The 13,258-nt window shown below is 41.6% G+C and overlaps 1 protein-coding gene and 1 long non-coding RNA gene across 8 annotated transcripts in view; both read right to left on the bottom strand.

Moving 5' to 3' along the window:
* RBMS3 (RNA binding motif single stranded interacting protein 3) overlaps nucleotides 1-13,258 on the bottom strand; it is a 711,765-nt gene that overhangs the window by 661,450 nt on the left and 37,057 nt on the right. The window lies entirely within an intron of this gene.
* LOC138106559 (uncharacterized) overlaps nucleotides 5,736-13,258 on the bottom strand; it is a 29,023-nt gene continuing 21,500 nt past the window's right edge. For both annotated transcript variants that reach the window (XR_011149028.1, XR_011149027.1), the window contains 2 exons: nucleotides 8,425-8,462; nucleotides 5,736-6,138 (listed from right to left, as the gene is read on the bottom strand). This is a non-coding gene — a long non-coding RNA (uncharacterized lncRNA). The remainder of the gene's footprint in view (nucleotides 6,139-8,424; nucleotides 8,463-13,258) is intronic.

Raw genomic sequence — 13,258 nt, 5'->3', positions numbered from 1 at the left:
GAAGGAAGGAAGGGAGGAAGGGAGGAAGGGAGGAAGGGAGGAAGGGAGGAAGGGAGGAAGGGAGGAAGGGAGGAAGGGAGGGAGGGAGGGAGGGAGGGAGGGAGGGAGGGAGGGAGGGAGGGAGGAAGGGAGGAAGGGAGGAAGGGAGGAAGGGAGGAAGGGAGGGGAGAAGCAAATGAAAGAGAGGCAAATGTAATGGGTTTATATTGCTACCCTTCATAAATCTTGATCATGTCTTCAACAAGATCTAGAAAAATCACAATTTCACTCCAGGACAGGGATGTTCATTACCCAGGTTCAAACTGTATGAAAAATTACTGTGGGAGAATCATTCACAATTGATTTATGGCTAAACTGAGGGAAGGGGAAGTGCCATGGCCAATCTACTGCCTTCAAAATATCTTCCAATCTTCACCAACACTAAAAGCTTTGCAGGAAGCTGCTTCTATCATTTGTGTACCCAAACACAAGGCATTAGCCCAGCACATCCCATTAATCATTCCAGCCACCTAGAAATGAAAGCTGTAATAAAATGGAGAAAGGGGAAGAATTAGTAATTTATTACTTGATCTCTATCTGGAAAAATATACCATTCTAAAATAAAATAACTTCTGTCTTTATAAGCCTGATAGAGTCCTTAACAATATTTACATTAAAAATTCTAACCAATTTATTCATGTTTCTTTAAGAAAAAAAAAAAAAAAAGAAAAATCTTGCTGTCAGAGGGAAGACTCAGGCTCCAGAAAATTTGTTCATCTTATTTTTAAAAAATACCTAATTCCTTGAGAGTTGTTCAGGGCAAGCCAAACAAAGGGATGGCTTTGTATAACATCGTTTTGGAGATCAGCTGTTCAATGTCTCCATATGCTTCAAATCAATACAACAGGCAGATGGCTGTTTAGATTAATTTCTGTGCTCCAAGAAGTGCAAAAAATATCTTAGGCCATGAATTCTATGCTCACCAGTAATTTTATCATCAAGAGACACGTTACTTTAAAGCTGCATCATGCCTTCAGGAAAATTTAACTCATACACAGCTATGGCACAAGGAATGTGTGGACCCCGAGCAGCATTTGGGAAATGCATCTGGGAAAGAGTATTTGGGAAAGTGAAAGGAAGTTAAAAATGATGCCTCTGCTTCAAGGAACAATCTCTCAAAGCAAAAGTCAACTTTCTGACACTGTGAAGTGAACTAGGACCTACTGTGAAAGACCCATCTGTGTACAACCCTGAAAAAAGGAAGTCATGAAAGCCACTAGAAAAAAAATCACATCATGTTATTCGTTTTTGCATCCTATTCAGCAATCCCCATCACACTTCACTATAAATTCATTTGTGCCTGCACACACCCATACACACACATTTGTTTCATGTACACCTGAGTAAGTGGCTTTAGGCCACTGGTTTTTTCCAAAGCATGCAAACTAGACTAATGAGATACTATATGTTATAGAAGAGATTTTAAAGTTGCACAGTAGCTGAATTACACTATATCAGCACAAGCACTAGACATCTCTATCAAAGCTTTTTTTTAATTTTTAAATGAGCACAGTACACTGTATTATTAACTTCCCTTATAGAATGTAAACAGGATTTCAGAAGAGGAATTAATCACAAAAAATTCAAATAACAGTTTGAAAACTGGAGCATGAAGAAACTAAGTAACAAACCCTCTGAAAAGGCGCATTTGTTGGGACTTAGGCTTCTGTAGGACTACAGCTGTCACCTATCCTTTAGGTGACAAAAATCTTAAAGTTGAGTTCATGACATTAAGACTGAACTGTTATTATCACCTCCCAAATTGGTCATAATTACTATCTTTTTGAACCACTGCAGGGTTTCATCCCGAATCCCTGTGGGCCTACGCTATGGGATGAGAAGAGACTAAGTTCCTGACCTCTCACCTCCAACGTAAGCAGTATCCTCCACACTTGTATCATTTCTCCTCTATCTCCTAGGGCTAAATTTTTGGTCCTTCTTCTGGCACGAGCTTTCTCAGGCTCTTGAATGTTCTTGCTCAATCTTTTTCCAATCCCCCTATTTCAGTCGCATCCTTTTTGAACTCAGGAGGCCAAAATTGTGCACTGTGTTCTAGCTGAGACCACAGGCACAGCTTTATGAAAAAGGCTGTACAATATCCTCTCAGTTACTCAACTTCTTAAGAGCCTTGAATGATCTGCAACCCAATATCACAGTTGGGTTTTGACTGTTGTAATTTGAGCAAGGATCCCCACTGATCTCTCATGCCCATCTCTTCTGGATCTGTCAGGACTGACTGTTCACACTCAGTCTTTCTTTATTCACCACTGATCTTTATCCGGCACTGTTCTGCCCACTTGGTGGAAAACTTTAGAATTAATAGTTCTTGCTTCTCCTGAACAGACTATGTAAGTATTTCCACAGAGATTTTGCAACGTGGTGGCTCCAGATCTCTCTCAATAAATAGGTTAACAACAGAAATCTTTGTTAATTTGCAGATGTCCAAATCCCAACTTTGGTCTCTTTCTACCCCTGCAGATTAGCCTAACCCTCTGCTTTTCCTCTCCAGCTTTTATTCATAACACTATTTTGTCTGTTACTCCATGACATTGGAGTTTTTGCAGTGTTTTTGTCCAGAGTTTGTCACTCACAGCATTTTGTTTCCAATTACTCATTACTTTTCTGATACATCCTTCATGCTAGAAGATCACTGAAACATTGTCGGTCACTTAAAAAAAAAAAAAAAGCTGAACTACATCATGCCTCTCTGCTACTTTACTATTGTTTTTAAATGAGTATTTCAAGTTGGTTGCCAAGTCCAGATGTAAAGTGTTACTTAAATATATCACTGAATTAACTAACTATGCCTGTAACTGATTCACAGCCGAAGCTCTGTTTCCAGTAGAATTTATAGGAGACACAAGCCTCAAATCACTGGGAAACCCAGCCACAAATCAAAGTCCTCTGGCATATGGGACCAATTGGTCTAGAAGAGGTTTGCTGATGGAGCACTCAGCAGTTTGTGCTTGAATCCCAGCCCTCAGCCACACCATTTCTGCTCATAGTGCTTTGCTATCTTCAATATTGCACCACTCTCCTTTGCAAAATTGCCAGGCACCCATGCAGATTCATGGGTGTTTCTGTATGACTTCTGGAAACCAGAACATGCCCTGCTATTCCAGAAGCCTGTCAAGGGTTCTTCTTGCCTCAAAACCCTCCAGATTTTGAATTCTCAGCTTAAAGGCTCATCTGCCATGCAGGAATTCAAGATTTTGATATGGGGCACAAATAAGCAAACCAGGAAGGACAGGAAAAATTAGTAGGACACAATGTCTTCCATAATCTCTGCTGCATCAAGGAAGCAGCTCTATCAAGGATGTTTTTTTAATCCTTCTGCTCCAAGAAAAGGTCAACTGGATGCTGTGTACCTTTGAGGATGAACACTAGGAAAGAATAAGCCAGAAGACTTCCACTGACTCAACCAGCATTCTGGGAAAAGGAAACAAAGGAAGAAAGAAAACATTGCGTGTATGATGTGGTCCAGCTTCACTTTCATCATCTTAGATGGAGAGACAGAGACTGCTGAAACCATAGCAGAGGCCAATATGACAGCAGTATTATTGTAAATGATATCCGTAATAAAAAATGCAATAAAATTACAAGGATGCACTGGTGTTATTACACTTTAGAAATTAAATTCCAGCACTGAAAAACTCACAGGCATAGACATATTCTGAAATTTCAGACAGCCCTCAGAATGACAGCATTGCTTCCTCAGGGTTCAGTCCTGCCTTGCCTGAAATTAAGAGTCTGCCTCCTTTCCAGTTTCAGCACTGCAAGACTAAACCTTGGCATCTTTGTTCCGTGTAAGCATCCACACAGGTCAGTGAAGAAACTGCACCCACTCTCCCTTGGATCCCTGTCTCACACCTCACTTGTTCAGGAGTCTGCAACATTATCAATGTCTCATTATTGAACCAAATGCCACCACAGTGACTGAAACGCAGCCCCAAAGTGGGCACTTCTTGTCTATTTGCCCCCAAGTCTACAGCACACAGAGCAAAAAGACAACAAAAAACCCTACGTGTGTGCTTCCCCTGCTCCACGACAGCTGCATTTCATCATGACATCCAGCCTAGGATCACTGTCGCTGGGTTGGGACTGTAGCTCTGTTCCCAGCATGCTCCCCATTTGCCTGTCAGTTTAGTGTGGTGGGTGCTGAGTAACCCTCCTTCTTCCTTACATCAGCATCTTTGAGGCTTTAATATTCTGTTTGATCTGTTTGAGGCTGTGGGAGCAGTAAGCAATTTTCTGTCTGGCTTATTAGCTAGGTAGGGAATACTCCCCAATAAATACATTCTGTAGCATTGCCTTTAGACCTCTTACCCATGACATTGTTCTGCCCTTTTTTTGGTCTTTTTTAAGACTTTTTTGTTTAACTTTATGCATTCAGGCAAGTAGATATAATGCAAATAACCTGAGAGCCAATGTTATTTATAACTTTACTGCACATAACACCCTCATTCTCCCCACCACCCTTTCACTCTATAAAAATATACAAGAGTAAACAGGCACTCCAGAAAAAGAAACCCAGGCATCCAGTGTTAAAACTGAACAGCTAAGAGCTTAGCAGCAGCAAATATAACCTCACCTCCTTGTGAATAATGCCTGCTATTTAGTCTGGTTACAGATGCACCATACTGCAAATACTATGCTGTGGTATCAGCTTTTCTTTACAATCTTTAACACAAGTCTGGAGGATTATGTAAGTAGAGGCCAAAGAACCCATTTGGAGAATGGAAAGAAAAGCAAGTATGTTTAAAAATTAAGACTTAAAAAAAATGTACAAATCAGACTGAAAACGCTGAAGTACAGACTGTGTAATGTGAAAAAATTACTTCAAAAGGGAGAGGAGAGGAGAGGAGAGGAGAGGAGAGGAGAGGAGAGGAGAGGAGAGGAGAGGAGAGGAGAGGAGAGGAGAGGAGAGGAGAGGAGAGGAGAGGAGAGGAGAGGAGAGGAGAGGAGAGGAGAGGAGAGGAGAGGAGAGGAGAGGAGAGGAGAGGAGAGGAGAGGAGAGGAGAGGAGAGGAGAGGAGAGGAGAGGAGAGGAGAGGAGAGGAGAGGAGAGGAGAGGAGAGGAGAGGAGAGGAGAGGAGAGGAGAGGAGAGGAGAGGAGAGGAGAGGAGAGGAGAGGAGAGGAGAGGAGAGGAGAGGAGAGGAGAGGAGAGGAGAGGAGAGGAGAGGAGAGGAGAGGAGAGGAGAGGAGAGGAGAGGAGAGGAGAGGAGAGGAGAGGAGAGGAGAGGAGAGGAAAGGAGAGGAGAGGAGAGGAGAGGAGAGGAAAGGAAAGGAGAGGAGAGGCAACAAGTCTTTAGCTGAACAACTTTAGCTGAACAGCTTTGCCCAACTTTCTGCCCAGATACTGTGAGCAGAGTTTCACATCAGTTGCTTGAAGTTTCTTTCAAGGTACTGATAAAGGGGTAAGTGTCACTTAAAACAGAAACATCTAATACTCAAGTCTCCTGCTCATCACAGATGAGGCATATCCCTGGGTAACAACGTGGGCTTCATCTCTGTGGAGGCTTACAATAGCTTCAGAGCACTGGGCCAAAAGTCCCAACAAGCCTGCCATCAGGCTGAGAAGTGAAAGGGCACCCAAATGCTTCTTTTGTGTTGTCTCATGAAGAAAATCTTTAGAAGAATTTTACAGGGAAGCTTTTAGAGAAAATAAAAATATTTATTTCTTTCCTCTACTGAGGATTTCTGAATTCACACTGACATTTGACTGAGCAGTTACTTAGCATGCTGTACACCACATTTCACTTACAACAACAATGGACACAGTAAAGTTCCCCTTTTCCCCAGAAGATGACAACAGTGTATAGTTTTCATAGAGAGTTACAATTTTTCAAGGTTTAGGGTTTTTTCTTCTTTTTTTAAAGGCTCAAACAAGGGAAAATATGTTTGAAAGGAAGGCTCTATGGTTAGAGGGACACTGAAACTGGAGATACAAAACTTGTTTCTATGATCCATTAAATATCCTACCATGGTCAAACAGACACACACAATAACAATTATATGTGCAAAGGATCCACAACCGTAGGTCTTCCACCACCTCTAGAAGTTGCTTCAGCAGCAGATTTTGTTATCAGTAATAGGCACCTGTAAGACAAAAGAATAAGGAACAAGTGTTAGCAGAGAGACACTTCTCCCATCCACAGCTTGTTGCTCATTAGAATTTGGGAGAATCTTTAACATCAAGGGTAACTAATTCATCTTCCGGTCCTGCACCATTCTGTGATCAGCAGGTAACTGATCTCTGATTTATCTGTGATCTAGGTGTACAGCAGTGGCAGCAGGGCTGTCCATGGAGACAACCAGAAATACCCAAACCTATAAAAGATGGAAGAAGTGAAGCAGAATCACACCTGTCAGCCTCCAATCAGCAAGACCACCCTCCATTTGGTGCACAAAGTGGGTGTTTCTACCCACCAGGCAGCATTATGGTTTATGTCACTTGGGTTGTTAACAGCACGCTGGGGAAAGGTAAGACAGCAAACACGCATTTGTAATACACCAGCCAGCTCATCAACAGGAGCAGTAAAACCTTTAAAACAGACATAACAGCAAAAGCAATTAAGGAAACTCCTTCAGTTCAGAGCTACCTGGGGCGAGCACATGAACTGGCATACAAGCTGCCTGGAGGCCCTGGAGAGCAGTTGCTGAATTAGTGAGGATTGGAACAACTAATTGGTGATTGTTTATCAAATAATACACTAGCGATTCCACTGTGCTCTAAGAGGGAGGCAAGAATAAAGCCATTTCAGGTGCCACCACTGTGAACTTAGCATTTTTCTAAGATACGCAAGACATATTCTTCAACTCTTTTAAGTGTCCATATGCAGACTAGACAGAGGCTGGCAGGAGGCACATTTACAAGTGCATTTATTTCAAGTGTCTCTGCTAGTTCAAAGGGCTCAAACAAAAACTGTTGTCTAAAAAAAATGTGGTTTAGAGAGGAGAAGGAGTACAATTTATCACTTTCGAGGTAGGAGGAAGAGATGGCAAATATGGTACTAATTAATATAAAACCTTCTCCTTCCTTGCTGCCCTGCTGTCCCCAAACACACAAAATGAAGAGTCTACTCTGCTCTGCTCTCTCAATACTCTTGGCACGTACCTCCTTCTCTCTCCCCCTCACACTCCCTCTATCTCCATAAAGGGGCATGAAATGAGAAATTTTAGCAAGGTTTCTTTACAGAAGAGAGGCTTGGCTTCAAGCCCAGTATACATATGTGGGAGGGAGTCTTCAAAGAGAGACTCCCTCAGCGCTGCCCAAGAAAGCCGTGCTTCTCACGGTCCACAAGCGAGGCTTTCTGGGACTCTGGCTCGAGCCCCACCAATACTGCCTAGTTCCTCAGAGGTAATAAATGCCCAAGGAGGTAAAAACATCTGCATGATGCTGTCTTGAATTTTCCTTAGCTTGAAGTTTAGGAGAAAAATGACCGCATGTCGAGAGGAATGGCTAAAAAACCCCAAACCCAACCAAAAAACAATCCCAAAAAACCTGGGGTATCACTGGATTTCCCTTTTATATAGCATGTCCAGTTGTATGAATTAGTCAATTTATACTAAGGATTATTTGTTGTCTTTAGCTTCATACAGATGATTTCTTTTCAACAAGTCCTTTTAGACCCTTGTAACCGGGTATTGGTATAGTTATAAAAGCATAGACAATTTACACTTACAAAAAGGCCGTTTGCAGGTATAGTTTAACAACATTTCCATCAGCAAATTGAATTATCCAAGAAAAAATCCTTTTCTTTTTTCCCCCAGGTCTAACTTCATACATTCTAGGGCTTTTACTAGCATAGCAATGATGACAAAACTATAATAAATCCCACCCTGACACAGCTATGCCAGCAAGACTAAAGCCTTCACCTCAATTAGGTTGAAGTACTTCCTATTTCAGCCAGATTTATATTACAAGTTTTTCCCCTCACAGCACAGTGCATCCTCCCCAATCACCTGGCTTTGCTTTGCTTCCTGCCCATACTCTGGTAACCATGGATCTCCCCAGACAACATTTACAGCATCACAAATGCAACTGTATGCTCACCTAGGGCCATTTAAAAGGAGTTTATTTTTGATTGTTTAAAAAAATTTCCCTCCATCACGTAGACATTCTGCAATTTTTGAAGAACCCTCATCCCCACCTTACAGCCAGTTCTGACCCACTTCTTGGTATCATGGTAGTAAATGCTGTACCACACAGTCGAAATGTATGTTTGCTTTAGTTGTGTCTCCATCCTATTTTAAATTGCACAACATCAATAAAATGCATCTAGTTTCCTCAGCTGTATTTCCACTTTGAACATATCAGGAGGTAAACAAAGCAGCCAGCTCTTAACTGATTCTTTTTTCTGTAATTAAATGGGAGTTTCTTACCGTGGCCAATGAAATCCAGAATGCTTCAGTGCAGATACCTGAAAAAGAGAGAAGGGTGTTTAAAAGACAGTCTTTTGCTCAATTAAAGTCTAACTCCAAATAAAAAAAAAAAAAAAACTATTGCCAGCATAATACTATAGGTTGAGTTAAATAAATAAATACTTATCTGATTAATTGTTGCCTGGAATCCATTTGTGCTTGTATCTCTTGAGTTAGAGGCCATATTAAAAAAAGTGCACAGGAGATTTGAAATCTGAGGACAACCTAAAGCTTGATTCTAAGAAGGCTCAATGCACCAGTACTTTCCCATGGCGTGGGTGAGACAGGTTTAGTCATCAGGTGTGACAGAGAGCAGTCTGTTGCAATCCAACATTACATGGAGAGCCAACTAGAAAGCAACGTATTTAGCACATACACTGCACACATTACAATACCCTCAAAGAAAAGAAAATCAGGTGTTTCAGTACACAGGATTTATTCAGGTCAGCTGCATTTCAGTCTCTCTGAAAAGCTACAGCAAGTGCCTGGATAGAAAGACGTTCACAATTTGGAGATTATTGCCAGACATCAACATCACTGTTATTCACATGTGGGTGACACACTAATGTACTATGTATACAGCTATTAAGACAAAAAGACCCTTCAAAATTATTAAAATACCTTTGAAAATTAGGACTTCACTCAGAACCTAGTTTTGTCCATCTCAGAGTTATCTTTTTTAAAATCCTTCTGCCTTTCTCTTCTGCAAGAACACTCACTGGAATCCTTTCACAAAAACTCAAATTGATTTTTAAGGGCAGGAGTTTGTTTGTCATGCATTTAAACAATACCCTGACACGGGGTGGGTGTAATTACATGGGAAGAGACAGATGGCATCGGCTCAGAGACTGAGGAAGTCGAGCATCCTATCACACTCACGACTTTTACTTCTTCCTCCTCAGGCAAGTGCTAATAGCCTCAGCACCTTCCCCAGCCCCACTCTCCCAACCTCTGGGCCTCCCCAGCTCTCAGCAATTTCTGGTGAGGTGATTCCCTGAACCAGAACTGCATTTTTGTGTACAATAGCTTTTGGGAGAGTTTTCTTTAAGGGGTATGTCCAAACACCCCTGTTGGCATGGGAACTCTTGGCATCTACAATATCCCAGGGCGATTTCACAGCTACAGGAAGTCCTTTTTGCTAGCTTTAAAACTGTCACCTAACCATTCTCTTGAGGCTGCTTGGCTCCCATGGCATGGGAGAGTGAATGGATATTTTCTATTTGCTTTCTCCATGCCACTTGAGAGTTCACAAACCTTTGTTTCTTCCTGCTCAGATAGATGCCCAAGTGTTGTTTTCCGTATGGGAGCCACTCCACATTTTTATCAATATTTCCTGTATCATCTCCCCTTCTTCTGCATCCTTTCTAAAATGAGGGAGCAAGGACGCAATATCCAAGTGTGCCATGCATTTATGTGGTAGCATAAAGACCTTTCTTTTTGTTCACAATTTCTTTACCAATCAGTCCCAGTATTCAGTTCTATTTTTTTTTTCTTTTTCTCATTCCTACTGCACATTCAGCAGACATTTTTATACAATTATTATAAACCAAGGTTTCTTTCCAAATGGTAATTTAGATTCCATCACTGTGTATTTCAAATTAGAATTGTTTATCCTCGTCTGCACTATTCAACTGCCAGGTCGTCCTTTGGTCACTCTCTATGGTGAGGCTGTTCTGCAGTCCCATGGCCTCAACTACATCCATGCCTCAACTATCCTGTCTGATCTGGTATCATCAGGAGGCTTTTTTTGCCTCATTCTCCACCTCTTTCAGGACTGTGCTGAAAAGCACCAAACTCAATAGTATGACCTCACTGGTCTTTCCATCTGTTCTCTAAAAGTTGGCCAGTTTTCTCCTCACTTTTATTTCCTAAACCGAAGTTATTATTAATAATTAAGGACTTTGCTCCTTACCCCATGGCAGCTTGATTTCATTGAGAGTTTTTGAACAGGTATAAATAACAAAAGCAAACAAACAAAACTTAGAAAATTTTTTAATGTTATTATAACAGAAGCACAAATATCCCGAAGCTCAAAAATCTGCTGTCCAAAATCTACTGTCCAACCCTTCTTTAAAGTAACCCTTATCCTTCACACACCAAGCTTTTAGCTTCTTCTTGAAACCACAGTGTGCATTACCTACACCCTGGAATAACTCCTCCCCAGCCACAGGAGTTACCCCACCTGCAGGGAATGTGTCACTCGCCTCGAAGAGAGCTTTTCTCACTGTGCTTTCTTGAATCACAGAGAACTGCTAACAGGAGGGCCAGTTCCAGACCCAGGTATGGGCTGTAAGTGTCCCATTCCTTCCAGGAGCTGTAAGCAAGGCATGTCATAGGAGACACCAGCTCTGGAGATTTTTTTCCTATATAGTCCATCTGGAAAGACTTTTCTCCTGTTCTTTTGTATTTTAGAAAAGCTGTAGCTCTTCTCTCCCATTCCCTGCCTTCTCGTACACATGCATAGGTTGAACAATGGTGTACATTCCATGCTCACACAAACCCTCTGGTTTTGAATGTTGTTCGAACAACGCAATGCCACATATGGTTTTCCAGTGTTCAAGAGCAGTTCAGAAGTCCCAATTTAGACTCTGAGGCCCACCAAATAAAAAGGAATAAAAAGGAATAAAAAGGAATGTGCTGCATATGTTCCCAGTTCTAGCTCAGCAAATGTAGGCTAGAGGAAGAGAAAACACCAAACCTGGTAACTTAATATTACACTAGATCAATAAGTATAATTTTCTAAATAAAAATAATTGGCTCAAATATAATCCAAATAACCCTTCAGAGACTTGAGCTGGTGAGTACCATTGAGAATAATAGAAGAGGCAATTCTTACTGCGTGCATACACTTTAAGAACAAAAACACAGTATGAGAATTTTAATTCCAATGATTTGGATAAAGCTCACTGCCCTGAATCAGCAAGCAAAGCACAACAGGAATGGTGACGTACAAAATCAAAAGAACTGCAACTTTCAGACAGCAATCCAGCCTCAGCTAAGCACAACTCCAGGATTGCTAGGACAACACACCAGGTGAATGCTATGCTACAGTATGTAGCTTCTTTAGGAACAGGACTTTCACCATAGTAAGTACAGGCCCCTGGCACACACCACCTCTGAAGTGGCTGGTGGTCCTCACAGAGCAGTGCTGTGGATGGAAGGGTGTCTGCTCAGGCCCTTCATTGCCCTTTACTGCACCAGAAGCAGTAAATAATTTCTCTTAAGCAATGAAAAGTCAAAAAAATAAAACTTGAAGAAAATAGATACTGGTGTTATTCTGACTCTGCCTCTCCAGCAGAGTTCTGCTCATTGCAACCTTAAAGCACAGAAGCAGCTGGTACTACTCCAGAGACTGGTCAACACTGCAATTAAAGGATGCACTTATTCTTTACACAGAGCCTCTAGATTTCCCCAAGGTAACCAGTGGAAACCCCAGTCTACCCTTTTCAAGGACATAAACACTCTGGGAACAGAACAGTCAGTCCCTGCCATCCTGGCCAGGATGCACCTCCTGCAGCACACATTGCTTCCGTAAGACCCAGTGCAGCAGGGAGTGAGGAGTGGATTCAGCCCAGCTCATTCACCATTTAAAAATTAATGGCAAATGCAGCCTCTCTAGCTGCGGGTAAGGCACCCCAGAGACCTCTGAAAACTAATGTCAGCCCTCCAGCTCCTGTTCCTATTACAGCACTAATCTTCAGGTTCATCCACACACCGGTACATGCTTACAGCAGCCTGTTAACTCTACCAAAGGACTGATTTTCACCCGGCTCACATACACTGAAAGGTAAATGCTACATGCCGATACACACATTCTGCTATCAAAGAATGACTTAGAAGTATCACATTTTTAATATCACATACTTATTTACTGACACCTGCCCTAGTAGGCATATGTAACCTAATACTGTATTTTACTGATACTGCAGACGGTATAACCAATCTCCTAAACTCTCAACCCTCTCAATGGATTAGTATGATGTGTGGAGCAGTTTTAGCTTACAAAGCACTACTTTAGTGTGCGGAGTTATTGATTTAACTTAGAATTTCTGCTATGTCGTGTATTTTTACTGATTTACCTTTACAGTCTTGTAAGAATATCTTTTCTCCCCAAAAAAACCTTGACACACTTCCTTATCCAATACAAAATATTGCTCCTATAGGATTTCAGGACAGGCAATCAGTAATCAAAATTATGGACTTCTGGAAAAAAATTTTGTGTTGCAGGGTTCTTCCCACATTACTCATGTCTTTTTTCCTAAATAAACCTGGCATACCCCCTAAACTTTCCAGAAATTTCTCAGAGAAACACCTGCAGTTACATACCAGTGTATCCTCTCCCCTCTTTCAGCCTCAAGCCAGGCAGATACTGATACATAAGGAAAACCTTTCCCCCCCCATCTGGAATACTTCCCGAAGGTACTGATGTATTTTCTTTCTTCTCAGCCATAGTAGTCACTCAATCCTCTAGTCTCCTCTCCTTTTGAATGCTGCAGGAATCTCCCATGTGCCAGCCCCAGTCCCACCTCACAGTTCCAGCACATATGGAAAGCTGCAGCTGAATAGTGCATACAAATAACAGCAATAAGATAATCCTGTAGCATTGCTAAAAGCTTATTTTGAAAGCACATTTTAAAAACAAGACCAGACCTGAGAACCACTTGGGAATGCCAATGGCATTCTCCTCCAGCTTTTCTTCATGACCAGCTGTCTCTGCAGCCATGCAACTCCAACTCCTACCTTCTGCCCTGCACCACACCTCTTTCATCACTGTTTATACAAGTATATTTTCTTC

This window comes from Aphelocoma coerulescens, chromosome 2 (genome assembly GCF_041296385.1).
Source record: "Aphelocoma coerulescens isolate FSJ_1873_10779 chromosome 2, UR_Acoe_1.0, whole genome shotgun sequence".
NCBI classification, from domain to species: domain Eukaryota; kingdom Metazoa; phylum Chordata; class Aves; order Passeriformes; family Corvidae; genus Aphelocoma; species Aphelocoma coerulescens.
The sequence above is the reverse complement of the archived record's forward strand: the minus strand, read 5'-3'. Positions and strand labels throughout refer to the sequence as shown.